Source organism: Bos taurus, chromosome 17 (genome assembly GCF_002263795.3).
Source record: "Bos taurus isolate L1 Dominette 01449 registration number 42190680 breed Hereford chromosome 17, ARS-UCD2.0, whole genome shotgun sequence".
In the NCBI taxonomy this organism is placed as follows: domain Eukaryota; kingdom Metazoa; phylum Chordata; class Mammalia; order Artiodactyla; family Bovidae; genus Bos; species Bos taurus.
This window is the reverse complement of record NC_037344.1, coordinates 4,112,611-4,137,903: the sequence shown is the minus strand read 5'-3', so window position 1 is coordinate 4,137,903 and position 25,293 is coordinate 4,112,611. Positions and strand designations below refer to the sequence as shown.

Genomic DNA, 25,293 nt, shown 5'->3' with positions numbered 1-25,293 from the left:
ATTCAGCTGGGGCGCCTCTCACGGCCACCCCTCCCGTAGCCCCCGAGGCAGCGTGCAGTCAGCCTGAGTCAGCCCCATCTGCACGGATGTGTGTGTGCAGGGACCACGGCCGTGTCACAGTTGTCCCCTCACTTTTGCCCGGGACTGGTTTAAGACTGGACGTTATGAGGACGGTTTTGAAGGGAACACTTTTGGGGACTTGGAGGAGCATCCTCCCCAGGTCCCTGGAGCACTGCTGAGGCTGTGATGCTGGGCAGAAAGATTGCACGGGTCCCGCGATGTCCCCGAGCTGCTGAACCAGACAGACCGCCGGGGACTGTGTGCTCCGGGCGGTGGGTCTTGTGAGTCATGTGAGAGAAACGCTCCTGTTTACCTTGTTTCAAGTTCAGCTTCGTGCTGCTTGAAGCTGAAAACATCCTGTTACACCTGTGTTTTAGGTGTCTCGTCTGCAGCCCCTGAGATAAACAGATCACAAACCCGAGACTCTCTCCCAGTTTGAAACTTTTTGCTCCATAGAATCGTCTGCCTAGAGAGTTAATTTGGTTAAATTAGGCCTTATATTTTGTTGTCCATATATTTAAAGGTGTATTTTTGAAGTCTGCATCTCAGAGCATTTTCCACGCCGTAGTTGAAACGCGTCTACTGGTGCCACTGGGTCCTGTTCTATAAAAGAAAGTTAACTTGGGCTTTGAGCTCACAGCCTTTGTGTCCGACTCTTTGCGACCCCATGGGCAGTAGCCTGCACCAGGCTCCTCCGTCCATGGGATTTTCTAGGTAAGAGTGGAGTGGGTTGCCATTTCCTTCTCCAGGGAATCTTCCCAACCCAGGGATCAAACCCAGGTCTCCTACATTGATAGACAGACGCTTTACCATCTGAGCCACCAGGGAAATCCTGAAAGTGAAGTTGCTCAGTCGTGTCTGACTCTTTGCGACCCCATGGACTGCAGCCTACCAGGCTTCTCAGTCCATGGGATTTTCCAGGCAAGAGTACTGGAGTGGGTTGCCATTGCCTTCTCCAGGGGATCTTCCCGACCCAGGGATCAAACCCAGGTCTCCCACATTGTAGGCAGACACTTTATCCTCTGAGCCACCAGGGAAGCCCTGAAATTAGAAAGTGCTGGCAAACATCAGCACCTGGATCGCTATCAAAGACTGCTCTTTCCCATTTTTTACCGTTTCATCTGTGTTCCCAGAGATGCCTTTCAAAATGCAGAAATTTCTTCTCTTGACACTTTTCAAACATAAAGGAAACGTGTAAACATTGTAGAATGGACACCCAATGCCATTTTTCCGAGATGCAGCTTCTGTTGGCATCCTTAAAGCTTTTGATAGCAGAGGCCAGTGTTTCAGCATTTCGAAGTTGCTGGCTAAATTAAGAAAAACACTGTGTTGCCTTCCCTGCCTTTTCACATTTTCAGATTTAAGGCAAAGCTCCTTTTCTGTCTACCTGCTGTTCTCTGAGTCTGTGTAAGTTTGAGGGGGTGGCTGGGAGAGGAGAGTGGAGGCCAGAGGGAGAGCATCTTGCCTTATCCACACACCCTGCCCAGTGGGTTCTGGGCAGAGACAGGGGTCCCCGGGGGCCTGTGCAGGAAGCCCTTTCCCTCCAGTCCTTTATCATCTTTTGCCCAAAGAGGGTGAGGGAGATAGTGAGGGGCCCTGCCCTGCTAGAAACTGTTCCTCAAAGTCCACTCTAGGCAGAGAAGCAAGGTTGCAGCCGCAGAGCCGGGCCCAGGCCAGCTCTCCCGCCCCTCTGTCTCGTTTCCGGCTCGCTGGTTCATTTGAAATCTTGGAACATGTGTGTGAGTGAATTGGTTCATAAAAATGTTTTTTGCAGGATTCTGGAAGAGAGGCTGCCCATTCTTTAGTATGGGTATTGCACAGCATACATGGGCATTGCACTATGTGTGAGAGAGAAACGTGTGTGTATTTTTGGGGTGGGTAAGGAGGTAGAGGGTGAATACAGTTCTTTTAAACTCTGTCTTCACAAGATGCAAATTATTTCCTGCCTTAGTATGTATGCAGAGTGCAAACAAGGAAGAGTTGAAATGCCGTGGTCCTCCGGGACCCTAGGATCTTCTCACTCAGTCCTTCTGGGGGAGGCTGGGGCTGCCACTCGCCCTCATGCTTTCCTCTTTCAATCACTTTGGAAACTAATAGTTAGAAGCTGGAAATCAAGAAGTTGCCATTTGGAAGTTTACACAGCATATGCGAGAGGGTCTTTCCAAACTTTGCAGTTGTATCAGCTTGGAGCTTTTGCCAGCCCTTCTTGGAAAAAAAAAAAAGCCCTTTGGAGTTGAGAGAAATGTCCCAGTCCCGCACAGCCCGGCCGGGTGTGCCTTGTAGTGTGGCAGCCTTGTTCCTGTTGTCTTTCTCTTGGAATGCAGTTTTAGTAGAGAACTTGGGCTGCCTCTGACTTTCCAAAACCTTTATCTGGCTTATCTTAGGCATTTTTTTTCTTCTTCTGTGAGTATTGATATTGGGGCTGGGCCAGGCCTAAATGCACTGTTTTATGGCTCTGAGATTACGCCTTATGCCTTGTGAGCGCTGGTCCCTTTCCCAGGGTTGGTGATGCAGAGATGGCAGACGCTGAAGTCCCTGCAGGCTCCTGGAGGTGTGGCAGCCACCAGCGCCTGCCGTCCTCTCAGCTCCTATTACCAGGCCCAGGCATGTCCTCTGGAGCCTCAGGCCTGCTGGGAGTCGTCTGACCTCCTGCCAGTGAAGAAGTCAGTCCTGCTATAGCGTCCTCTACGCTTGATTGGTTATTCAGCCTCGGCTTGACCTCTCCTGGTGATGGGGAGCGCGCCTCCTCCGAGGCTGGCTTCCCGTGGTTGATGGTCTCGTTGCTGGGCTGTCCTGAGCTGGGTTCCCATCCACTGGCTTGGCCTCCACCAGCTGCGTCCATGCAGCCTGAAGCCACGCAGAACGAGACAGCCCTGTCTCCTGGAGGACAGAGTTCTTCACAGGTTTGAGAGACAGTTGTCAAATCTCATCTCTTGATTGAACATCTCCAGGCTAAATTATTCCTCATTGTTTTTCAGCTCTGATGTTAACTTGATCAGAACTTTTTTGAGAGTTTGGCCAGTCCTGGATAAAGAATTCAGTTGAGATCTGAACGGTGCCACATGGAGAGAACTAATTTCTGTCTGGACTCTCTTTGTTTTAATGAAGCCTAAGAATTTCATGAGGACATCTGCACAGTCCCTTCCTGCTTAGACTGTGTTGATCTTATGGCCAGATGAAAACAGGAACAAATGCAAAACAAAACAAAAGCCTTTAAGCCTTTCTTTTTCTTGTATCCTTTTTCTTCTTTTTGCCAGTTCTCTTTCTTAATATTTACTCAGGTAGTCAACTGCCCTCTTTAAAAAAAATAACACTTTAAATGTAAGTATTTACATTGGGTCTTATAAGGTTTCATTCTGTTGATTTAGACCTGTATTAGCCTGGCGGCTCAGAGGTTAAAGCATCTGCCTCCAATGTGGGAGACCCGGGTTTGATCCCTGGGTCGGGAAGATCCCCTGGAGAAGGCAATGGCAACCCACTCCAGTATTCTTGCCTGGAGAATCCCATGGATGGAGAAGCCTGGTAGGCTACAGTCCATGGGGTCCCAAAGAGTTGGACACGACTGAGAGACTTTACTTCACTCACTAGCCTTTTGAGCCAAAAGAAAATTACACACACATACACAAACACACAGGCACTTTTTCCCCCTAGTTGTGAAAATTGAGTCCCAAATGACCATGTGACTTAGTCTCCTCTCTCTCCCCAGACCTCATTTAATATGACAGGATAGAAATTTAAAAGGTAGAAAAAGCCCACAGTATACAAGTGTTTGGGGGAGGAGTTACCAGTTGATAAGAAATTTCTAAAAAATCCTGGAAGATTGAAAATAGATGAAGATGGTGGCTGATGAAGGAGACCAAGGAAAGCCTACAACCTGGCTCTGAAGGGATCCTCCAAGTATACTGTGGGTCTTCAGACCAGTAAGGAGAAAAGATTGGTTCTTGAAGGCTTCTCTTGGGAGGCATTGAGACTGGTGGGGAACAGGTCAGGTCACTAGTGAAGACACCACGGGGGTACTCCTGGTCAACCCGTGCAGGATGGCTAATGAGGGCATGGGACTTAGAACGCCCACCTCATGAGGCTGTGTAAAGTGTTCAGTAGTGTGTGCAGAATGCCCACTGTACTTTCCTGGGGCGTGGTGAGTGCTGTCCAGGTATGTGCAGATGTCACTGCTGTTCTTACTATTGCTGCGTCTGCTCTGCTCCCTAGGGAAGTGGCGTATTAGGGCCAGAATCAGCTTCATGAGACAAACTCAGTGCCATAAACAGGATGGCAGTGGGGTAAACAGGACAGACGTTCACCTTGAGGCTGTTTATCTGAGAGCCCAGCGGGCAGGTCAGGGCTGATGTGATGGTTCCGTGTTGGGGGTCCCGTTCATGTCTGTCCCATGGAGGAGGAAGGTGCTGCAGTAGCTTTTGGCTACCCCCTCCCCCAGGTCACTTCCTGGAGGTAGTCCCCAAATTTCAACACACATCTCATTTCCAGAACTTAGTCACGTGACTGCATCTCAGTTGCAGGACAGGCTGGGGAAAGGAGTCTTCTACAGCCATATGCCTAGTTAAGCATTTCTTTTAAGGAAGAAGGAAAAAACAGCTGTTGGTAGCCAGCATCTTCCTTGTTGTCAAATTTTACTTGTTAGTAAAAGCAAGAGAGTTCCAGAAAAACGTCTATTTCTGCCTTATTGACTATGCCAAAGCCTTTGACTGTGTGGATCACAATAAACTATGGAAAATTCTGAGAGATGGGAATACCAGACCACCTGACCTGCCTCTTGAGAAACCTATATGCAGGTCAGGGAGCAACAGTTAGAACTGGACATGGAACAACAGACTGGTTCCAAATAGGAAAAGGAGTACGTCAAGGCTGTATATTGTCACCCTGCTTATTTAAAGTATATGCAGAGTACATCATGAGAAATGCTGGGCTGGAAGAGGCACAAGCTGGAATCAAGATTGCTGAGAGAAATATCAATCACCTCAGATATGCAAATGATCCCACCCTTATGGCAGAAAGTGAAGAGGAACTAAAAAGCCTCTTGATGAAAGTGAAAGAGGAGAGTGAAAAAGTTGGCTTAAAGGTCAACATTCAGAAAACTAAGATCATGGCATGCAGTCCCATCACTTCATGGGAAGTAGATGGGGAAACAGTGGAAACAGTGTCAGACTTTATTTTTGGGGGCTCCAAAATCACTGCAGATGGTGATTGCAGCCATGAAATTAAAAGACGCTTATTCCTTGGAAGGAAAGTTATGACCAACCTAGATAGCATATTGAAAAGCACAGATATTACTTTGCCAACAAAGGTCCGTCTAGTCAAGGCTATGGTTTTTCCAGTAGTCATGTATGGATGTGAGAGTCGGACTGTGAAGAAAGCTGAGCGCCGAAGAATTGATGCCTTTGAACTGTGGTGCTGGAGAAGACTCTTGAGAGTCCCTTGGACTGCAAGGAGATCCAACCAGTCCCTCCTAAAGGAGATCAGTCCTAGGTGTTCATTGGAAGGACTGATGCTGAAGCTGAAAATCCAATACTTTGGCCACCTCATGCGAAGAGTTGACTCATTGGAAAAGACTCTGATGCTGGCAGGGATTGGGGGCAGGAGGAGAAGGGGACGACAGAGATTGAGATGACTGGATGGCATCACTGACTCGATAGACATGAGTTTGAGTGAACTCCGGGAGTTGGTGATGGACTGGTGTGCTGTGATTCATGGGGTCGCAAAGAGTTGGACACGACCGAGTGACTGAACTGAACCAGATCCCAAATTCCTGGAATATAAGATTGGTTTCACCTCTTTGGGATGTCACACAAAGGTTCATTGACATATTAACTAATAAGTTGGTTGATTTATGAGTTATGTGTTAAACCAGGCATTAAACCACAGAAGCTTTTAATATGGCTGAAATTCATTTAATAAGAGCTCTACCTGAAAAAGTTCATTTGAGCATTACTTTTGAAGGGAGCTGCTGATAAGGAGCACATTGGAAATGATTGAGATGGTCTTGTGAAGCTGATTTCAATTATGCTGTCCTGGTGTGGGGACAGTTTGCACAGATTGCTTGGACTGACTGCTTACAGTGGTCAGTGTTTGTTAACTTCTTGTGATTTGATCCCTCTGCCCTGCGAGCGCTTTGAGTCTCCATCATCACTCCTGGGAAATCCGCATCTTAGATTTTTCACGTTATTCCCGTGTGTTAGGAGGACGAGCATGGGGTCCATGACCCTGTTCCTAGAGATGAAATTTCTAGAAAGCCAGTTACTACAAAGTCTCATCTTGTAGGATGTTCTTTTTTTTTTTTTTTTTCCCCAGCCTTCCTGGCTATGTTTATTTCTCTTGACCCAAATGCTTGAGATTTATTTTTAGTTGGGAAAACTCAGAGATGCCTCAAGGTTAATCTTAAACTATATACACTGTAAATTGAAGCTAAAGACCTAATTTCATTTTCTTACACTTTAACTCGAAGAGTACTTTTTCACTTAGGAAATTTCTCAAGAACTGTTAACACTTAGCAAATGTTCATGTGATGTTTTCCATTGCTATAACTTTCTTGTTCAGTTCACTTTTTCCCTTACAGCTTTTTAGAATGCAAGAGAATTTTCACATTTCAGGGATTTTGGTTATTATTCCTTCTTGCCCTTGGAGCATAACGTAGCTTTTAAACATAAGCTGGGACAGGACTAACCATATTAAGTAGGGTAGAATTGACTAGGCTAAGTGGCGCAAATGGATGGCTATTTAAAACACGGTGAAATGAGTAGATTCTGTCTCAGTGACTGTCGTTTTCAAATTCAGTCATTATTTATTCTAAGTTCTGTTTAAAGCAAGTACTAGGATATAGCTTTGAAAGAATTGTTAGGATATATATGGGATAAACCTAAATACTAAATAGTTAAGAAAAAGTGTTAGGTGTGTATTAAATTCATGCTTTAATTCAGTTTCGTGGCCAGAGCCAGGACAAGGATCGAGGGAACCTGGGTCCTGCCCCTTGCTAGTGATGTGACTTGGGGCAAGTCATTTGATTGCTGAGTTTACTTCACCACACGCAAAATAAGGCTACTTGTGTACCTTGGCAGCCTCACTGTAAGAATTTAATACTGTGCTGGTTATGGAAGAGCTTTGAAAATGATTGAGGGTCATGAGTATCAGGTTATGTTAATGGAAGAATCACAGCTGAGACTAGAAGCAAATCTTTAATAAGGAAGAGGAAACAGAAAACTCAATGCTTTTCAGTTATTTTTATATATATATATATATATATATATATATGTCTTTGCTTTTAAGTGAATAATGAAAGCTAAATGCATTGGTTGGTTGTATTTTATCCTAAGCAAGGAAAATATTGACTTGTTAGAATAATTATTTTGTGGCTTGGTTAATCTGAGTTGTAATACTAGCTTATAAGTGATGATTTTTTGTGTTTTCATTCATTCCATGAACTAGCAAAAAATTCTTTAAACAAAGTTATCAGATTTTCTCCTGTCAAAAGGCTTTTTCCTACAAATGAATGAAATTTAGGGTATATGAAAAACAGAATTGTTGACTCTGAGCCTCTTCATCACTTCAGCCCGACAAGATGCCTTTGTCAAGGATAGATGTGCTCACTTAAATCTTAGCTTGTTTTCCAGAGTGAGCAGCGTCGCTGAGCAGTGGCAGAGCTTGGGGTTCCAGGGGGCCTGGCTGGCCAGGAGTGCATTGTAGTGTGAGAGCGAGTGTCCGGGGACCTTGGAGAGGGGATCGGCACAACCTACATGTATTTTTGCCCGTAAATAGTTGCAGGTAATACCTGTCTATCAGAGAAGGCAGTGGCACCCCACTGCAGTACTCTTACCTGGAGAATCCCATGGATGGAGGAGCCTGGAAGGCTGCAGTCCATGGGGTCGCTAAGAGTCGGACACGACTGAGCGACTTCACTTTCACTTTCATGCATTGGAGAAGGAAATGGCAACCCACTCCAGTGTTCTTGCCTGGAGAATCCCAGGGACGGGGGAGCCTGGTGGGCTGCCGTCCATTGGTTCTCACAGAGTCAGACATGACTGAAGCGACTTAGCAGCAGCAGTAGCAATACCTGTCTGTATTCAACTCCTAAACTCTAAACTCATTCTTTAATTATAAAGAATTAAGTTCTTTATAATTCATTCTGTTTGGAAAAATGAGTTGTAAGCCCCATGACACATCAGTGGTATAAGAGTACTGTAAGTTTATTTCCTGCTGATATATCTCATGCCACTAAAATGAAGTGAACAATAAAATAATAAGGATTCAGAAAATGCAAGTGTACACACATTTGTGTATCACTTGAATTAGAATTTGAAAGCATGTTATGTACTGAAAAGAAAAGAAAAATGTTAAGTCGTGATTCTCCGTATTCAGGCTGTCATTCTGTTTGGAAGAATGAGTTGTAAGCCTCATGACACATCAGTGGTATAGAGAGTGCTGTGAAGAAGGCTGAGCGCCGAAGAGTTGATGCTTCTGAACTGTGGTGTTGGAGAAGACTCCTGAGAGTCCCTTGGACTGCAAGGAGATCCAACCAGTCCATTCTAAAGGAGATCAGTCCTGGGTGTTCTTTGGAAGGAATGATGCTAAAGCTGAAACTCCAATACTTTGACCACCTCATGCGAAGAGTTGACTCATTGGAAAAGACTCTGATGCTGGGAGGGATTGGGGGCAAGAGGAGAAGGGGACGACAGAGGATGAGATGGCTGGATGGCATCACTGACTCGATGGACGTGAGTCTCAATGAATTCCGGGAGTCGGTGATGGACAGGGAGGCCTGGCGTGCTGTGATTCATGGGGTCGCAAAGAGTTGGACACGACTGAACGACTGATCTGATCTGATAAGTTTATTTCCCACTAATATATCTCATGCCACTAAAATGAAGTGAACAATAAAATAATAAGGATTCAGAAAAATGGAGGTAAGAGAGAGACTCATCAGTGAGCAGGAGAGGACTTGAGAGGAATCAGATCAATTTGGGCATCAAATTGGAAGCAAGACCCAGAATTCTGCCAGAGCACCTCCGGCCAGAGCAGAGGGGTTTTATTGGTGTGGCAAACATAAGTCACGTGGGTGTGTTATGCCAGGTTTTGATAGCTTAAGCCCTTACCTGTTTTTGGCTGTGCTGGGGTCTTCGTTGCTGCGGGCTTTTCCCTGGCTGTGGCAGCTCTTCTCTAGCCGCGGCGTGCAGGCTTCTCGTCGTGGTGACTTCTGTTGTGGAGCATGGGCTCGGGTGCGCGGGCTTCAGTGCTTGCAGCCTCAGAAGCTGTGGCTTCAGGGCTCTGGAGCACAGGCTCAGGAGTTAACGGCGCACAGGCTTAGTTGCTTCGAGGCCTGTAGGATCTTCATGGATCAGGGATCGAACCTGTGTCTCCTGTCTTGGCAGGCAGATTCTTTACCACTGAGCCACCAGGGCAGGTTGAATTCTTGTGTGAGGCATTAAAACTTTTTCATGAAGCAAAAAGGATCAGAGAAAAAGTGAAGTAGGAGATGATAGCAAAGAAACATGTATGATTGGACTGTGAAGGAGAAAAACAAAGTTGTTTGGTGGTACTAATATTTAAAATCCAGGAAAACTTTCCAAAAATAAAACAAGACTTGAATTTGTGAATTGGAAGAGCCTGTCAAGTACCTGGGGAAATTAACCCAAAAAGATCAAATTGGAGATATATTCTAAAGAAAAAGTATTAGACTTCAAAGAAAAGAGAAAAAAAAAAATTCTCAAGGACTCCTTGCAAAAAGATTGAATAAGGCACAAGGGCAATAAGGATTTGCTTATCATCTCATTCCTCAAAATGACACATAGAAAGCAAGACCACAGTGGAGCAGCATTTGCAGAAGATCTTAAAATGGTAATCATGGATTTATATCCAGACAGGCTTCTGATACTTGTCTTGTCCTTCAAGTATCAAAGCCAGAAAACCAGTTTTAAACATACACAACCTCAGGAAGTTCTGCATCTTTATGCCCTTGTGGAGGAGTTTGTGAGAGAATGAACTTCATTTAACCAAGCAGTGTCTGGGGAAGCTTTAGTAAGATGATTGAGGGTGAGTGTTTTGTATTCTGTTTGCAGATTTAAGACTGGAATGGAGGAGGAGACAGGATGGGAGAGTAAAAGCCACCCCCATAACTGTAACCGGAAGCTCTTGGCAGTGGTTTCTGTCTCCCTGTGGGTTCCCAGGAGTAGATGCTGAGCTGGAGTTTGGTGTGAGGGATATTTATGAAGGATTAACGCCTGTGGAAGGGAGGGGGCAGAAGCAGGGTGGGGCAGAGGGAGGAGCCAGCTGCCCAGTGGGTCTGCGGAGTCTTGGCCAGCACTCCAGGGAGCTTCAGAGTGTTTATGGCCCATCAGAGTGGTCCAGGCTTGGGCTGAAATAATTGGGCCCTTGTCCCCCATCTCCATCAGTCAGTGGGTATGGCCTGCCCTTTGAAGGGCGTGTTTTTGATGGGTGGTCCAGGCAGACCCTGTAGGCCCTGGAGACTGTCTGCCCACCACCCTCTGGTTGAGCATCTCCATGCCCACCATCCTTTTCTTTCGTAGAAGACTGTGGTCAAAGTGATCATTTAGAAAGATGAATTTCTTCTCGTTGCCGTTGACCCCTTTTCTTTTGTGGTTTCCCTGAATCTTCTGAACATCCTTGTCATATCTGGGTATCTCTCTATATTGTGAATTCTGACTTTCCCCAGAGGATGCACAACAAAACCCCCAAACCGAAGAACCCCTCGCACTGTATTACCAACCTCTCTTGCTGTTAGGCTGCAGACATTTGACCTGAGTGCTGCCAGCTAGAATGTGAGCCCCTGGCAAGACTTGGATTTGAAACTGAAGTGTGAAAAATGCCGGCGGGGCTGGAAATGCCCATTTGATGCTGGGCTTCAGAGGTGGCTTCTGATCTCAGTAGAGCTGGGTGTTTCTGGCTCCCTTACAGGACCGAGCCTGTAATGTGGTTCAGCCTGGATCCTAGGCCCGGGGTGACAGCTTCGTCCTCCGCTGCAGAAGTGCCTGTGAAACGTGTAGAATGGATTCTGTGATTGGCAGCTAAGAACCTGACACACGCACACAGTAGATTGTGGGGAAGCCGGCGCGGGGCAGGGGGTCAGCCAAAAGACCCTGAGCGCAGTCCAGGGAAACTGGTAAAGGCCTGACCTAGGAGGGACTTCGGAGAAGGCGATGGCACCCCACTCCAGTACTCTTGCCTAGAAAATCCCATGGACGGAGGAGCCTGGTGGGCTGCAGTCCATGGGGTTGCTAAGAGTTGGACACGACTGAGCGACTTCACTTTCCCTTTTCACTTTCATGCATTGGAGAAGGAAATGGCAACCCACTCCAGTGTTCTTGCCTGGAGAATCCCAGGGACGGGGGAGCCTGGTGGGCTGCCATCTATGGGATCGCACGGGGTCGGACACGACTGAAGCGACTTAGCAGCAGCAGCAGCAGGAGGGACTTGGTAGAACCTGAGTGGATTTGAGAGAGTATAAAAGAAGCAGTGAGTCACATTTAATGATGCTTAGATAAGAAATTGATGGGAAAAAATCAGATAGCATTCAGCATTGCCTCTCCGGATTGGATTTGGGTGTGATGGGGATGTTTGGGTGTATGGAAGTGACAGGGAGGCAGACACAGTTTTCAGCTTTTACCCCGCCATGGGTTGCGTTGACTGTTTGCTTACAGTATTTTCATAATTTTAACAAAGAGAGCTCTGAGGTTTGAGCCGGAAGGATTAGAAAAGTTGGGGTGTGGAAGTATCAAATTTTGATGTATGTCTTATACCTGTCTTTGAGTGTGTTAACATGTTTTTTAATCTGAGAAGTCGAATGAAAGAAGGCAATGAAGACTGAATGGTATAGTTAGAAAATTGTATTGACGTGCCTCCCATTTGAATCCTAGATTCAGAACTTGTGAAGCAGTTACTGAGATTCCCCTGTGCATCACACAGTGTGCTAGGTTTTGTCAATGTCTTCTCGTTTAATACTTTCTTCTCACCTCTATATTATTCACTAAATGCATTCCCAGCACACACTGATTAAAGATGTCTCCTATAGGTTTCCTTGAATTAAAGATTTGATTTAATGTTTCCTTTAAATGGCCTCTTTGAAATAACTTAAACCTTTGAATATGGAGCTCTTGTTCCCCTCTTGCTCACTGGAATATGATCTGTCAGGAAGGGGACCACATGTTTATTTTGCAGAAGTCTACATTTTCATTTAAAGTTGGCGGCATGTCTGATAATGTGAGAGGATATGAAAACACTCAGCCTTAGGTTGTAATTTTGATACCTGACTCTCCTTCATCAAAGAATATGTGTATGAAACAGCCCAGATTAGAATCAGATTTGGGGTAATTTTTTCTTAATCTCCATCCTGTGCTTCTTAGAGCTGCGGCCTTCAGAGCCAGGAGGATACACGCCTGGTGAAGCCTTTTCCCCCGGATATACTGGCACCTGTCATTTAAAGGGAATCCATTTCAGATTCTTCAGGCTTGCGTGTGACCAGCCTTAGAATTGACCTGCCTGAGAAAATGCCTGTGGGCCGGGTGGCCTGCTCCTTACAGAATTACCACCTCTCACCCACCTCTCACCATCTGATGCCCAGCAAAGGGATGATGAAAAAACTGGTGTGACTGCTGAAAGTGAATGACTCTAAGCACTGGGTGAAGGTCCTCTGCAAATAAATTCCCCGTTCTTTACTTTCAGTAAAATTGAAAGGAGGCCGACTGAGTGGTCAGCTGAGAAACTTTGAGTATCACTGCCATGGATGCGTAGTATTTTGCTTTGCTAGAACAATCTTTTTCCATTTCCATCTGCCTGTTTGTGTGCGCTCATCTTCTCAGTGCGTGCATCTGTAAGAACTAAACAATCTTAAATTGCATGCGGTATCTTGTCTTATTCCAGTAATAAGTAATAATCTTCTACACAGAATAAACTAACGGGAGGGGGAATACCATCCATGTCGTTCAGATGTACATTTCCAATACAATTTTACTTAGAATAATTTGTGATATTTCTTTGGTCAGTTTTGTCCTTACAATACTAATTGCATTTACCTCAGTTTAGAAGAAACTTTTAAGACTGATTTTTATGGTTAGATATGTAAATCTCAAATTATTTACAGGTTTTTGAGGTGTGAGGGACTTTAATGCATAAAAGTGTATTGAGATTCAGTAGTCTGGGGAGAGTGGAATGGGAAGATGAACTCAAGGAGAAAGGAAAATTATGTACAGTTGCCAGCTCTTGGTTGATTCGTTTACTTTTTAGATATATCTTGGTAGAAGATGATAGAATTTAGACTGGAAGATATATATTTAAAAGTGATACAATAGTTTTATTTAAAACAATATTCACAAGTAAGAAGTTATCTTCTCTGCATCCACTTAAAATGACAATGTGAGATTTTAAATGTTAGCTTCAAAATGTGTGCAGTACACAGCTTTTCCAAATCCTTTTTGGGATTATGCAAACAAAAACATTCAGGCCCATCACAGGGGCAAGGATGAGGAGGAAGACAGATGTCATTTATTTACTTACTTTTTCTTTAGGTAAAATACCTGGAAAGATGACACAATTCTGTATTTTTAAGTGTGTCAGGAGTATTTTAACAAAAAAGGATAGTTGCCAAATATTAGTATGGTGTTCAAAAATGCTCGCTCTTCTTTGTTTTTAAAGATCGCTTAACTTTTCCAGGCCCAGTCTTCTCTGAGCCTTTGTCGATAACATTCCTGATATCTCCCTGTCATCTGCCTTCCTGCTCAGAGAATGTCTTCCAGTTTAGATATGCAGGCGCTTTGCATTTATCAGCAGATATTGCTGGGGTTTTAACTCACCAGTTTGTCACGCTCAGGTATGCCCTTATCTTTTGCTAATTTTCATTTTTATCTGCTGGTTCTGATTATCAAGGAGTCTAGACAGCTTGGGAATGCCTGAAGCAGCACATGTGGCCCTGGAGAAGGTCAGGGTACTCTGGGACCTCCTGCTGCAAGCTGTTTGCGTGTGCAGATATTCTGTGTCATGGTAATGTGAGGGGGAATTGGTGTGTGCCTTTTCCTGACACCATTACCTGAGCACGTTTGTGTGCTCATTAGAGAGAACCGTGAGATTTGACTACCAGACGCTAATGCTTTTGGTTCTAGGTCTCGAGTAGGTAGGATTGGATCTCTATCTTTTTTGAATTGTTTGATAATTTGAACAGATACTACAATCAAAATATACTTAATAAAAAAGTAAATTGAAGATTGAAAAAGGACAGAACGCATTTGGTTACATTATGTGAGCAGATCCGGTATTGGGAAAACAGCATAGGCATTCTTGACCGTGACCGTGTGAAGTTACTCAGTCGTGTCCGACTCTTTGTGACCCCATGGACTGTAGCCCACCAGGCTCCTGTGTCCATGGGATTCTCCAGGCAAGAGTACTGGAGTGGGTTGCCGTTTCCTTCTCCAGGGGATCTTCCCGACCCAGGATTGAATCCAGGTCTCGCGCATTGCAGGCAGATGCTTTACCGTCTAAGCCACCAGGGAAACCCGTTTTCTTGCTTCTTCTCTGACTTTCAGTACTGAGTTTGCAAAGTATTGCGGAAGCTGTCATAATGTAAGATATTTAATAATAAATGTAGCACTTGTAAAGTTGGTCTCCATTCAGACATGCCTTCCTGCTTAATACTAGCTTCTGTTCCATCAAGGTCCCTTCTGACTGGTAGCCAGTGTCTTTGAGTTCACGACTGAAGAAGAGAAAATTGACACAGATGATATGTTTGATGCTTCAGAAGAGGGGGGTTTAAATGTCAGAGCATCAAGGCACGCCCTTAATATTTAATTAAAATTATGTTTAGTGAAAATAATATTTAATGTTTAATGAAAATTAATACAGCCCTTAAATGTTTTAGCAAAAATTACTTCTGTCATATCATGCTAGTATTTGTCAGCAATTACACTAAAAATTCTCAACTTCTGACTTTGTTTCTACTGAGATTTAGGGCATGGTTAGAATTATAACAGAATTTATTAAATATAAAACGTTGATTTTTGTAGCTTAGTGTTTTGAAGGTTAAAGTCCCAGATAAGTCTGTCTGTCTTTGTTTTTTTTTTCTCTCTCTCTCACTTTTGTGGACTTTAAATAGATTCCTTTGAGCTCTTTTTTTTTTTTTTTCGAGGTATCAGTTGCCCCTTGGATATGGCAAAGTATAAGCTTTGGAAGTATAAACCTAGGTTTGAATCCCGGTTTAGCCCCTTGCCTTGGGCAACCTTGGTCAAATAAACCCCTGCAAGCTCTGATTTCCTTCTTTTAAAAGGGGCCTACTGATACCTTTCCCAGAGCATGCTGGGAATGCAGACTGCATACAGGGCACTTAGCTGGAGGCTGTCGTCAGGAAGGGGCCCTGTTACTCCTGCACCGTGTTTACTTTGCGCTTGGCATTTGTCTCAGCTGACGCCATCCCTGCCTCTTAAATGATGAGAAACGAGTCAAGAACGTGTTAGTGATGTCAGTTCAGTTCGGTCGCTCAGTCGTGTCCACACACGTGGACTGCAGCATGCCAGCCTTCCCTGTCCATCACCAACTCCTGGAGCCTACTCAGACTCACATCCATCGAGTCGGTGATGCCATCCAACCATCTCATCCTCCGTCGTCCACTTCTCTGGCTTTCAGTCTTTCCCAGCATCAGGGTCTTTTCCAGTGAGTTGGTTCTTCGCATCAGGTGGCCAGAGTACTGGAGTTTCAGCTTTAGCATCAGTGAATATTCAATGAATATTCAGGACTGATTTCCTGTAGGATTGACTGGATCTCCTTGCAGTCCAAGGGACTCTCAAGAGTCTTCTCCAACATCACAGTTTAAAAGCATCAATTCTTCAGCGCTCGGCTTTCTTTATAGTCCAACTCTCACATCCACACATGACTACTGGAAAAACCATAGCTTTGACTAGATGGACCTTTGTTGGTAAAGTAATGTTTTGTTTTTTAATATGCTGTCTAGGTTGGTCATAGCTTTTCTTCCAAGGAGCAAGCGTCTTTTAATTTCATGGCTGCAGTCACCATCTGCAGTGATCTGGGAGCCCTGAAAAATGAAGTCTCTCACTGTTTCCATTGTTTCTCCCTCTATTTGCCATGAGGTGATGGGACCAGATGCCATGATCTTAGTTTTCTGAATGTTGAGCTTTAAGCCAACTTCTTCACTCTTCTCTTTCACTTTCATCAAGAGACTCTTTAGCTCTTCACTTTCTGCTATAAGGGTGGTGTCATCTGCGTGTCTGAGGTTATTGATATTTCTCCCGGCAATCGTGACGTCAGGAGGAGGCCATGTTTCTGTTTTCAAAATAGAAATCATTTTTAATTTTAAAGGTTATAATAATAGCTGGGCTTCCCTGGTGGCTCAGCTGGTAAAAAATCCACCTGCAATGCGGGAGACCTGGGTTCAATCCCTGGGTTGGGAAGAGCCCCTGGAGAACGGAAAGGCTACCCATTCCAGTATTCTGGCCTGGAGAATTCCACGGACTGTATAGTCCATGGGGTCACAAAGAGTCGGACACAGCTGAGTGACTTTCACTTCACTTCATTCAGTTCGTTCAGTTCAGTTCAGTCGCTTAGTCGTGTCCGACTCTTTGCGACCCCATGGCCTGCAGCACGCCAGGCCTCCCTGTCCATTACCAGCTCCCAGAGTCTACCCAGACCCGTGTCCATTGAGTCAATAGCTGATTTTTAAGTGCTTACTTCATGGTGTGTTTGTGCAAGCGCCCGTGCTTAGTCGCTCAGTCATGTCCAACTCTTTGTGACCCAGGGACTGTAGCTGTCCAGGCTCTTCTGTCCATGGGATTCTCCAGGCAAGAAGACTGGAGTGGGTTACCATTTCCGTCTCCAGGAGATCTTCCCGCCCCAGGAATTGAACCTGTGTCTCCTGCAGTGGCAGGCAGATTCTTTACAACTGTGCCACCTGGGAAGCAGCCCCGTTACATTTGGAATCTCATTTACTGCTTTGAAAAAGCTATAAGTTAGATGCTGTTAAAATGGGTACTGCTGCTATCCTCGTTTAATAACAGGAAACCAAAGTTAAAGTTAGTACTAACTCAAGCTTGCCCAGCTGGTGTTAATTTTTTCTTAGAAAATATTATGAAATATAAAGAAAATTACAGCTATGTAAAGTATGGAAATAACTACTGTATTTTTAAAAATAGCAACTATATATATATAGAGAGAGATATCTGAATATGTGTATGTACATATATAAAATATATATGTACTGAATGACTTTGCTGTACACCAGAAACTAACACAACACTGAAAATCAATTATAAGTGGAAGTGGGTGGGAGAGGGTTGGGAGCTGGGATTAGCAGATACTAAGTGGCGTATGTAGATACAGATAAATAACAAGGTCCTACTGTATAGCACAGGGAACTATATTCAGTTTCCTGTGATAAGCCAGAATGGGAAAGGATATGAAGAAGAATATATATATATATGTATGTAAATACACGTATGCGTGTAACTGAGTCACTTTGCTGTATAGCAGTAATTAACACATAATTCAGCTATACTTCAATAAAAAATAAATTTGAAGAAACATGTTTTAAAAAGTGGCTTTATTGAGACATGGTTCACACAATGCCTGGTAAATGCCTCCTGTTAAGGTGTACAGTTCCGTGGTTTTTAGACTATTAACAGTGTGCAGTTCACGCCACTATCTAATTTTAGAACATCCTCACCACCCTGAAAAGAAACCTCACACCCATTTCCCGTCACTTCGCATCCCTCCACTCCAGCCCCTGACAACCGCTCACGAGTCTGCTTTCTGTCTCTGCAGACTTGTATTCTGAATATTTCACATGAATGGAATCGTGTCCTATCCGGTCAGTCTTGTGAGTGGCTTCTTCCGTTCAGCAGGATGTTCTCCTGCTTTCCCAGGTTGTGGCATCTGTTGGGACTTCTCTCCTTTGTGGTACCAAATAATGAGCCTTTATGTGGAGGCACCGTCTTTTGTCCATTCATTCATCAGTCGGTGTACGTTCAGATATTTCAAGCTCTTGACTCTTACAAATAGTGCTGCTGTGAACATTGGTGTACAGGCTTTTGTGTGGACATATGTTTTTAATTCTGTTAAGTATATAAGAGTGGATTTGCTAGTTCCTATGGTAACTCTATGTGTAACATTTTGAGGAGCTGCTGAGCTGTTTTCCAAAGCGTCTGCCTCGTTTTACATTCCTTCCAGTAGTGAACAAGGGTTCTGATTTCTCTGCATCTTCACCGGCACTTCTGAGCTGACTTTCTGATGATAGCTGTGCTGGTGGCTGTGAAGTGGCGTCTTGTGGTCGGGATTTGTATTTCACGAAAGACTAATCATATTGAGCATTTTTTCATGCCCTTATTGGCCATTTGTTTATATTCTTTGGAGAAATGCCTGCTCAAATCCTGTGCCCATTTTTTAATTGGATTCTTCGTGTCTCTGTTGTTGAATTGTGTATTTTAATGTTTTAATGTATCCTGCCAGAACGCTTTTCTATTAATAAAGCACTTTTTTGTGTTTTTTGTTGTATTATTTTTATTATATATTTTTTAATGGGATTATTTGACACACGATTTTGTAACCTGACTTTTCCCCTTTTTGCTAGTTTTATTGAGATATCACTGTGTAAGTTTAAGATGTGCAACGTAGCGATTTGACTTACTGTGAAATGCTTACCACAGTAAATTTAGTTAGCATCCATCATCTCATTTACATGCAATAAAGAGAAAAAGCAAAAAATGAAAAAAAATTCTTTTCCTTGTGATGAGAACTCAGGGTTTATTCTCCTAACAGCTTTCCTATGTGTCCTATGGCAGTGTTAACAGTGGTCATCACGTTGTACGTATATGCAGAGTACTTACATGTCTCATAACTGGAAGCTTGTACATCTTTAAAAAGGTTTTATTTATTTGGCTGGGTTGGGTCTTAGTTGTAGCACGTGGGATCGTCATTGTGGCTCGCCGGCTTCTCTCTGGTTGTGGCATGGTAGTTGGGCTTAGTAGTTGCCCTGTGGCATGTGAGGTCTTAGCTCCCTAATTGGAAGGTGGATTCCCAACCCCCGGACCACTAGGGAGGTCCCTGGAAGCTCGTACCTTTTGACCAGCTTCCTTCAGGTCCCCGTTCCCTAAGCCCCTCCTTCTGCTAACCACGTGTCTGATCTTTTTTCCTGTGAGTTTTTTTTTTTTTTTTTTAAGATTCCACATATGAGTGAGATGATACAGTATTTGCCTTTCTCTGTCTGACTTATTTCACTTAGCATGATGCCCTCAGGGTCCGTCCATGCTGTTGCAAATGGCAGGATTTCCTTATTTTTTATGGCTGAGTAATAGTCCATTGTTTATATGCACCATGACTTCTTTATTCATTCATTGGTGGACACTTAGGCTGTTTCAGTTTTTGCCTATTGAATAATGTTGCTGTGAACATAGGGTACAGACATCTTTTGAGTTACTGTAGCTTGATTTTTTGGAGAAGGCAATGGCACCCCACTCCAGTACTCTTGCCTGGAAAATCCCATGGACGGAGGAGCCTGGTAGGCTGCCATCCATGGGGTCCTAAAGAGTCGGACACGACTGAGTGACTTCACTTTCACTTTTCACTTTCATGCATTGGAGAAGGCAATGGCAACCTACTCCAGTGTTCTTGCCTGGAGAATCCCAGGGACGGGGGAGCCTGGTGGGCTGCTGTCTCTGGGGTCACACAGAGTCAGACACGGCTGACGTGACTTAGCAGCAGCAGCAGCAGCAGCTTGATTTTTCAGTTTAATATTGTTTCTAATGACTGCTTTGTAGTACATTGTATGAATATTCCATAATTTAAAATCTAATACTTTGTATAAGAGGTTTATTTAAGAGGGGAAAAAGAAAAAACTCAACCACACTGTATCTGCCACACTGCATCTGCGTCTTTGAACAACCCTTTCTTTTTTTTAAAATGCATATGTATTTGTATGGCTCCATAGGTCTTAGTTGTGTGACATGGGTTTTTTAGTTGCCCTGTATGAACTCTTTAATTGTGGCATGTGGGATCTAGTTCCCTGACCGAGTATCGAACTTGGGCCCCTTGCATCTGTGGAGTCTTGGCCATGGAACCACCAGGGAAGGCCCACCAATATTTTCTTACTCTTTGTAATTTTAATCTGTGGTTGTGGTTTAGTCGCTAAGTTGTGTCTGACTGTTGCAACGCCGTGGACTGTAGCCCACTAGGCTTCTCTGGGATTTTCCAGGCAAGAATCCTGGAGTGGGCTGCCATTTCCTTCTCCTGGGGGTCTTCCAGACCCAGGGATCCAACAGGGTCTCCTCCATTGCAGGTGGATTCTTTACCAACTGAGCCACCATGGAAGCACATTTTAATTTTAATCTAAGAGGCCCTAATTGGTATTATATGCTGCTCATTTGCATTCATTTGTTAATGAGAGTAGTTGAAGTTTTTTTTTTTTATTCCCACCATTGGACTTGTTCCCTGAGCCTGGAGGTCTCCTGTACCTCCTCCAGATTGATTTCTCCCTGAACACCCCCTCGTCTAGGAAGCCTTTCTTGCCCTTCCCCCCACCTGCGCACACGTGCGCACGCACACACACGCGCACGCACACACACACACACACACAACACACACACTCTCATTCTCCATTCATGAGTCCTTTCCAAGACTGGGAGGAGCCTAGGAATGTGTTCACATGGTTACGCTTTTTATTAAATTTTCAAAAGTAAAATACATTGTGTATTTTTTCCCATTAAACAACACCCTTTCCACCTTCCAAGCAGTAAGTTTCAGGCCCCATGAAAGCAGTTCTGCCCCTGCCTGAGACCCATCTGGTGTTCAACACAGAGCTGAATTGAATTGAACCCATGAAGTGTAGCGCTCGTTAGCTTTTTTAGCATTTAGGTAAGGAACCTTTTGTTTGTCTGAGGCTTGGTTCCTGGTAGGTTCGTGGTAGCAGTGAAAGAAGCACTCTCTGAAGGTTTTCAGCGGTTAAGATAATTCTGTGTGCAGTGTGTGTATTTATGCAATCGTGTGTTCCCAGACTCTGTTAGCCAGAAGCTGAAAATCTATTTCGGCCCATTGCTGATTTCCTGTGATAACCGGGTCACATTACTCACTGCCCTTCTAGCCTCTTTTTAAACTCACTCTGTGAGTCACCTCTTTTGCCTTTTGCATGGAGTAGGAGTCTTTTGGAACCCTGTTTTTATCTTGGAAATTTGCCCCACTTGAGTGGTGGTGTTTCAAGGTGATTTGTTTATCACTAGTTTTCCATATTTTCCTAAACTTACTGTGTGTGGGTTTCTAACCGCGCGAGAAAAACCCAACAAACAGTGAGCGCCGAGACCTACGTGGAGAAAGGGGTACACACGGAGGGTGGTAATTGGACCCCCACCAGGTCCGGGTTTGGAGCTGAGGCAGGTCAGCGGGGGTTTGGCTTCTTGCCAGTTCCCCCGGACGTGTCTGCACTGTGGTTGTCAGATTGAGCCCTTACCGCAAACGTGCCTCCTCGTCTCCTGAGCAGCTTCATCTTCGGCGAGCACTGCTGGATGCTGCTGAGTAGTTCAGAAGGCGGTGTTTTTGGTCTAAGAGAAAGCTGTGTCGGCCAGGGCTGAGGCAGGATACCCCAGAGCAGACCCAAAGAGAAAACAGAATCAGAAGGGACTGAGCCCAGTGTCAAGGTCTCTGAAAATAAGAAGCAGGCATAATTAGCTGAGAAACTGTTAATGGAATAGAAAAGCTGAAAACAGTGAATAACTGAGTTTTTGTCTCAGCATTAACTCACCCTGGAGAGAAGGTCTGTTTGTGTGTGTGTGCTGTATCAGGGAAAGGGGAAAGACTGGTGAGCCTCTAGTATGAGTCTAGTATGCAAAGGGATAATTTGGTAAGGCATTGAGCAATTTCCCATTGATTAAATCATGTGTGACAGTTTCAGAAAAGAATGACAGGCTTTGGTATATGTTAGTATGTGTTTACTGTGGGTTCAGTCGGTAAGGAGTCCACCTGCAATGTGGAAGACCTGGGTTTGATCCTTGGGTCAGGAAGATCCCTGGAGGAGGGCATGGCAACCCACTCCAGTATTCTTGCCTGGAGAATCCCCATGGACAGAGGAACCTGGTGGGCTACAGTCCGTGGGGTTGCAAAGAGTTGGATATGATTGAACGACTAAGCACGTGTACTCTAAAACCCGGTGTCCTAACTTGGTGCCCAGGCTCTCTTTGAGGTCTCCCCATCACCCCCTGAAAATGGATCAGACCTAGTTTTCTGCTTTTTGATGTGACACACATGCTATCATTTAGCTGTTTGCCAGCGGGGCCTCCTCTTCTGTCTCTGCCCACCGTCAGGACAGGGACTGTCTTGGACATCCTACTTGTTGGGGCCTTACAGACTTTGAGAGACTTGAGCCAGTGGTTTATTTGCTATGTTTTCAACTCTTGATCACCAACCACTTACGTGCCCTGTGATCAGCGTGTAGTCTTCATGTGCAGAGCTTTTCTCCTGGCCCTGCTGTGGCGGGGGCGGGTGGGGCGGCGTGGGTGTGTGTGTGAGGAGCCTGTTGCAGGGGTGGTGTGAGCCAGCAGCCGCAGGGGGCATCCTGGGTGTGCTGGCCTGCTGGAGAGATTGGGGAGAGGTGTACAGTGCTGCTGCTCTCTGCTTAGAAATTTGGTAGAGAAAGTTCTCTGGGATTCCATCAACACTTGTTCTGATGTCTTGTGTAAATATTGTCTTTCTGAGTCGCTTGTTTGGGGCCGAGCTTTCAGTCAAAGTTGCTGAAGTGACAAAAGCTGTGATAGAAAATTAATGTTGGTGGCCTCGTATACAGATTTTTGAATCTGAAGACTTTGTACCCAAATCAAATCACTTCTTACTCATGCCACAGAAATTTGAAGTTTTACTTAAACTTCAGGTGACATTAACACCATAGAAGGAGAAAAGCTGGGAGTAGACACTTTAAATTGGCCATCTTTACCTACTAGTGAACACATTTACAGTATGGAAAATGAGAAATTTGAAACTTTAATTCTTGGGTGTGCATAGGAGGGAAACGACAGGCAAATGTAATTTTAAAGCAGATACGTGGACTTCCCTGATGGTCCAGTGTTTGAGTGTTCACCTGCTGGTTCCATCCCTGCTCCAGGAGGATGCCACATGCCAAGGAGCCACAGGGCCCATGTACCACACCTTCTGAGCCCTCTAGCCCTAGGGCCCACGCTCTACAACGGGAGAGGTCCGTGACCACAACTGGAGAAAGACCCAGCACAGCCAAAAGTAAATCATATCTCAAAAAAAAAAAAAAAAAATCAAACCAGTTAATCCTAAAGGAAATCAGTTCTGAATATTCATTGGAAGGACTGATGCTGAAGTTGAAACTCCAATACTTTGGCTACCTGATGTGAAGAACTCCCTCATTGGAAAAGACCCCGATGTTGGGAAAGATTGAAGCTTGGAGGAGAAGGGGACGACAGAAGATGAGATGGTTGCTTGGCATCACTGACTCGATGGACTTGAGTTTGAGCAAGCTCTGGGAGTTGGTGATGGACAGGGAGGCCTGGTGCTGCAGTCCATGGGTTGCAAAGAGTCGGACGCGACTGAGCGACTGAACTGAACCTCAAAAAAAGTAAGATACATGAATGCAGTGTGTATGTGATCTGGCCAGTGTAGCAGCAGGGATGCAGGGAGAAGGGCCCTCCTCGCTGGTGGGGGTGCATCTTCCTTGGTCCCCATCAGAGCCGAGCGGCTCATCAGGCTTAGAGACAGACACTCCCTGAGTCTCCAGAAGGCAGCTTGTTGGTTCCTACCACACTGTCCTTTCATACAAGGCCTTCTGAAGAACTGGCACTGCCAAGTGCCTCTTCTGTGTAGGAAACAGGATTCAATGCCGGGGGTGAATAGGGAAGTTTGACAGCCCTTGACCACGGGGAGTTTACACTGATGCATGTGAAAACAGAACCAGTGGGGTAAAAAGCCCGGTGCGCGTCACATGGATGAGGCCGGCAGCAGCACCAGTCCAGGGGTTCCTGTCAGGCCAGGAAGGGGCGCCCCCTTTGCTGGACAGCCGGATCAGCTTCCCCCTCTCTGGGCTGACTCGGGGGTGGGGGGTCTCTGGAGGCTTTGGGCATCATCCTCAGTCTGTCTTTCTAGCTGCTGATTTTACTTAAATTTGGAAGGGAGTTTTTTTTTGTTTTTGTTTTTTTTTAAATCTTAAAATGAACCCTAAAAATGGAATGTTTAGTTTTCACCCATTTTAAAAATAGACAACTAGCCTTTAATTAGTTCTCACATTTAAGGCAGGAGACCTTGGAGGCCTCAGGCTCCTGGAGTTGAGTGTTCTCTGTTGGGAGCTGAGGGCAGGTGGAAGGAGCACTGGTGGGAGCGGAGAAGGGCTCAACCCTGCGCAGACCTCTCCCTTCCCTTTGCTCTGGAGTTAGTTAATGGGAAGCCCTGCGGAACCTTCTGGGGGTGGTTGTGGCTTCTGCTTTTTCTCTTGAAGTCTTTAGATCCAGCACGTCCACGGCTTCCTGCAGGTGTAGAGCAGTTTCAGTGGGAGGAGGGGGTGGAGAGCCTTGCAGTCCACCCTGGGAAGCCAGTTCTGTGTATGTGACTCAGGGGTGGCTGGGGTGATGGGGGGTCCACGCTGGGAAGCCGCTGGCCCCAGGTGGGCAGTACCCAGGCTGCAGGCTCTGTTGGCCATGTTGCCTCAGGCCTCGTTTCTTCATGTGTAGTCTGGGGGTCGTGTCCGCTCTTCTCGCTGATCTTGGGTGTGGAGAGAATGTGGATCAGGCTCCTGTGTACTGGGGATTCAGCAGATGGTGGCGGCGGCCGAGGTGAGGGTGATGGTGCCGGTGTCCTTGCGGGGAAGGTGCTGGCTGCTGCTTCAGGGAAGAGTCTGGGTCCTGGCCTTTCAGGCAGGTCTCTCTCAGTACACACGTCCACCCTTGACATTCTGGTTAGGAATTAGGTAGTCTCCTTGATAACTGCTAGAAGCATTGTGCATTACTCGAAAAATATATTAAATTCAGATGGACTCTACTTCAGATACAATAAATTCCTGAAGCTTGTTCCTTTTCAAAATTTATTTAGTAGTGATACAATATATTTAATATGTCATATAAAGTTTGCCATTGTGATCATTCAGTGGCATTAAGTCCGTTCCCACTGTTGAGCAGCCGTCACCACCATCCATCCACGGGACTCTTTGCTTCTTGCAGACCTGCAGCTCTGCTTTATACACACTGGCTCCCCATTCCCTGACCGCAGCCCTGACGGCCACCCCTG

The 25,293-nt window shown here is 45.1% G+C and overlaps 1 protein-coding gene across 3 annotated transcripts in view; it reads left to right on the top strand.

Moving 5' to 3' along the window:
• Positions 1-25,293, top strand: part of TMEM131L (transmembrane 131 like) — a 175,298-nt gene that overhangs the window by 33,207 nt on the left and 116,798 nt on the right.